This window comes from Dendrobium catenatum, unplaced genomic scaffold, assembly GCF_001605985.2.
Source record: "Dendrobium catenatum unplaced genomic scaffold, ASM160598v2 fragScaff_scaffold_370, whole genome shotgun sequence".
In the NCBI taxonomy this organism is placed as follows: Eukaryota; Viridiplantae; Streptophyta; class Magnoliopsida; order Asparagales; family Orchidaceae; genus Dendrobium; species Dendrobium catenatum.
The window spans coordinates 3,112,837-3,117,882 of record NW_021318832.1 but is presented as its reverse complement, the minus strand read 5'-3'; positions in this window follow the sequence as shown (position 1 = coordinate 3,117,882).

Here is a 5,046-nt window from a genome sequence, read left to right as displayed (position 1 = left end):
GGTGCTTTGGAAGGTTATTTCTCTTCTTCTTCGGGGCTAAGGCAAGGCTGCCCTATTAGTCCTTATTTATTTTGTTTGGTCATGGATGCCTTATCCAATCTTTTGGAAGAGAGAGGTTTTAAAGGTTTTAAAGATGGTGACTATCAATTATCTCATCTTCTTTATGCGGATGATGTTTTAATCATTGGTGAGGCTACAGTGGAAAATTGTTTAACACTTTCTGCTATTCTTAATGAATTTGCAATTGCTACGGGTTTGCATATTAATTTTGAAAAGTGTTCTGTTATGTTCTCAAAAAATCAAAGAAATCAAGATAGGTTATGCCAAGCTCTCTCTATCTATAATATTGCATCAAAAATCACATATCTTGGCATTCCTATCTCCTTCTATAGGTTGAAGGTCATTGATTTCCTGCCTTTGATGGATAAGTTGAATAAGAAATTTACAGGATGGAAAGCTAATCTTCTATCTCTGGCCGGGAGACTGCAATACTTAAAGTTTACTATTCAAAATACAATTGCTTATTGGATCAGGGGTTCCATCTTACCTAAAACTGTTATTAAGTTTTTTAAGAAAATCTGCTCTAAATTTCTATTCTTTGGAGACATTTCTAGCTTAAGAAAACTGCATATGATATCTTGGGACACTGTTTGCAAGCCTATTTTGAAAGGAGGTTTGGGCATTCCTACTTTAAGTGCTCTTACTCATGCTTTTAACTGCTCTATCATATATCGGATGTATAATTCTAATTCTCCATTATCTGCCTGGTTAACTGCTCATTATTTGTCTCCCTGGCGTCCTCCATCTTCTGATGCTAGCAAATTTTGGAGGTCTGTTTGTAAAACTGCTGCTTTGGTTAAATCAAATTTCAAGTTTATTATTACACCTAATGCTCCTATATCTGTTTATTGGGATCATTGGTGTAACAACACCTCTCTTGCGGATTTGGGGGATGGTACTTTACTGGATAGCTTCTCATATCCTCTCCTCAAATATTATATCTCTGATTCTAATTGGGTGTTGCCAAACGATATTCCTATGAATATTAGAACTGTTGTTTGTAAAATTGAGATACAGGCTAACTCTACTGTGTGTTTAATCTGGAAAGACTGTGATAAGCCTAAATTTTCAGATTTTCTGCTGGATTTCTACAGTCATTTGACTGATTGTTGCTGGTTTCATTTTGTTTGGCACAAAAAGTACATTTTGAAGCACTCGGTCTATGTTTGGCTTGCTCTTGTTGGAGGTTTGAAAACTCAGGATGCTTTAAAAGTAAGATCTATTTATGTGCAAGAAACTTGCTCACTCTGTCATTACGCTCCTGAAACTGTGAATCATCTTTTCTTTGAGTGTTCCTACTCCTTTTTGATACTAAACTCTCTCATTCCCAGTTCGAAGAACTTTTTCTTCAGACCTACTATTCTGCAACTGTGCCAATGGGTGGAGAATGAATTTTCTAATTCCAAATACCATAGGAATTTCTATTTCCTAATGATTTGCTGCATCATTTACCAAATTTGGAGAGAAAGAAATTGCAGGAGATTTGGTAATGAGTTTCGTAGCTCTTCCTCTCTTCATTATCTTATAAAAAGGCTGATTATTGAAAAAGTTGCTAGGTGGAAAAATTATAATGAGTTACTGGAGAATTTCTGATTGCTGGATTGGTAATTTTATGCTAATGCTGTTGTTGTTCTGCTGGTTTGGTGGTTATTATCAAAACTATGTTCATACACCGATGCTACTCTCTGTTACTTCCTTCCCTTGGAGGGCCTTCGGGGCAACCAGGGATATGTTGTCTGCTCATGATAAACGTCGAGGCCCGATTATATGGAACCTGGAGCACTTTTGGAGATCCTTTTTTGCTGCTACTGTCCTGTTTTTTCTTTTGGTTTTCTTAATTTTCAGGCTCCTTTTGCTGATTGCTGGATCTGGAGGCTGGAGCTCTTTTGGATGTTTATTCTGCCAGCCTTTTTTTGCTGAGTCCTGGATCGTTGCTGCTCGTGGTTTTTCGTTACAAGCCATCTCACGATCTTACTCAAGTTTTGATCTGAAAAATTTTTGTTGTTTTTTGTTATTGGGTGGTATAGTTGTGGTTTTTTAAGACTTTGCATAAGGTTTTGTTCTATTTTCTGCTTATGCAAGGTTTAGTCATTTATTTTTCTTTCTCTAATGTAACTCTTTTATTTTGAAATATAAGGGCTTTGGCCCCAAAAAAAAAAAAAAAAAAAAAAAAATTATTTTACTCAGATTAAATTCATAATTGAAATCATTTTGAGTTTAGTCAAAATAATTTGATTTTAAATAATTTTGAGCATATTTGAAATTAATTTTGAGATGTTTAGAAATTAATTTATAGTTAAATACTTAAATGAATATATTAATATAAATACTTCATTATGTTATATGCATCATATATTTTATGTAAATATTTGTTTAAATTTAGAGTCAACCTAATCAATGAGAGATTATTGGGTCAGGTCACCAGATACAGCTTATATTCGGTACGCGGTACTGTTCAGTATTGAGTACCGAGCTAAATACCGAGTGGAGGTGATGTGGCGCATTTTTATTGGGCTCCGAACACGTTCGGTGACCTGACCAAATAATTCGTCCCTAATCAATAGAGGGAGTGGGGACAAACTAGAAATTGGTGGTGAGTTTTTAGGGGAGTTTGAATTTCTTGCCAAGATAAATTTCGTGCAAACTTCGTTCTTTTTTTAACGTCTTTATTTTACACATTGAATAAACATAATCTTAAGTATATTAATGCTTGGTATATCAACATAAAATATATTCAATCAAGTACATATTTTTTTGTAAGTATTTAAGTTAAAAAAAGTTTTAAACTGAAAACTTGGGCCATTGTCGATGAGCTGTCATTGTCAATTCAGCACCAGCACCGCTATATTATTGTTCCCAAGCCATTATTGTATGTGTGTCAAACCCTGACTCGAACTTGACACAAAAATTTGATTTTGGACCCGAAAATCCGAAAATGATCCGATTTTGACCCATAAAATTGAAAGGTACCTTCACAGGGAGCGAACTCCCATTGTTGCTTCCAATCAAAATGTTGTAATTTCCGATCCGATCAGAACTTCAAAAGTGAACGTCATCCAAGGAGCGAAGTTGAACAACAACGGAGCCGACGAGGCGGCTATTCCTTCACAGCGAGCAAACTCCAGTCGTTGGCTCGTTGCTTCCGATCAAAATGTTGTGACTTCTGATCCGAACAGAAGTGAACTTCGTCCAAGGAGCGAAGCTGAACACCAACGAAGGAGTCGGCGGCTACTCGTTCACAGCGAGCGAACTCCCGTCATTGTTTCTGATCAAAATGTTGTAACTTTCGATCACTTCGGAAGTGAACATCATCCAAGGAGCGAAGTTGAACATGAACGAAGGAGCCGACAATGAGGTGGCTACTCCTTCACATCGAGTGAACTCCTGTCGTTGCTTTCGATCAAAATGTTGTAACTTGCTATCATTCCGAAAGGGAGCATCGTCCAAGGAGCGAAGTCGAAAAGGAACGAAGGAGTCAACAGTGAGGTGGCTACTCCTTCACAGTGAGCGAACTCCCGTCATTGCTTCAGATCAAAATCTTGTAACTTTCAATCCGACCGTAAAGGGAACTTCGTCCAAGGAGCCAAGTCGAACAACAATGCACAAAAGGGAGAAAGTTGCCTTCATAGCGAACGAAGTTGAACAATAACACACTTTTCGGGTCGAGTTCGGGTCCGAAAAACTGCTCCGTTTGCAAAAATAGATTGGGTTCGGGTTGACCTGAATAGTGTCTGGTTAGTTCTGAATTCAACCTGAATCCGACCCGTGACCCGAAATTGACACTCCTAGACTTTCATGTCATCGAATTACATCGCATGGCCCTAATTGCCTTCCATCAATTGACACTAATGCATTCAGTCACTTGACGACCGTGTCCCATTATCAACTAACAATAATGATCTTTATCGCTCAAACACCTTTACAGATTATCGATCGACACTGACAATCATCATAGTATGCCAACTACACATTTTAGATTTTATAGTACCACTTCATCCAATTAAGGGAAATTGTAGACTTTTCTAATCTTGGTGTGGTCATCTTTATGGTCATTTTGGGTGAACCACATTTTTTAATCAACCATTATGATCCAATAAATGACAATAGATATTAACTTAATTTATGATATAATATTCGATTAATCTATATTAACTTCATGCCCATCACATATATTCCCTATGACAATCCCTATTTTTTCTAGGGAGAAAATTGTATCAACGAATAAGTTTTGAATTAAGATGAAAAAAAGATGATCAAAATTAATTACATATATATAATTTATTAATATTATTATTTATTGTTATTTAAATATTATTAATTTTAAATAATAAACATTTGTTAGCATCAATCTATTTAGTTTAAGGTATTTTTTAATCAAATATATATAACAAATCTCCAGAACAACAATTATCCTCATTGTCTGGCTATTCATTATTCCCAAAACTACTAACAATATTCTTCTATTTTCTATGAAATTGGAATATTGTTAACGGCCAAAGTGCCAAACTACCGTTGGAAGTAAATCATTTGCTTATCTTAGGATTAATTTTGTTGATCATTTGGATTTATATTTGTGATATAATTCTCATTAACTTTTGCTAAATTTCCAATAATTTGATGAAAGAACTTGAGTTAGCGAGACCCAAAAGTTAACTTATCCAATGATCAGAAGGTATTACTCACCTGGGCCTACATAAGGAGGTCAGTCATAATAGGAGGTGGTCAAGGGTCATCGAAAATCAAGTGACTCGTTACATAAGGAGTCGGTCATTAGGGCCACTTGCTCTCATCCAGGGCGGGTACTCTCATTCATGTTTGCCAACCTCAAATATAAGAAAACACCAAACCACAAGGCTTTCAGCTTACCTTGCCTTGACCATCCAACCAAACAACTCTGCCTCCTCACAACAAAAACTCACACTCCTCCCTCACTAGGCGATTCAAGGCTCAATCATCGGTCGTCGACAACCACAACTTGCTTGTCAG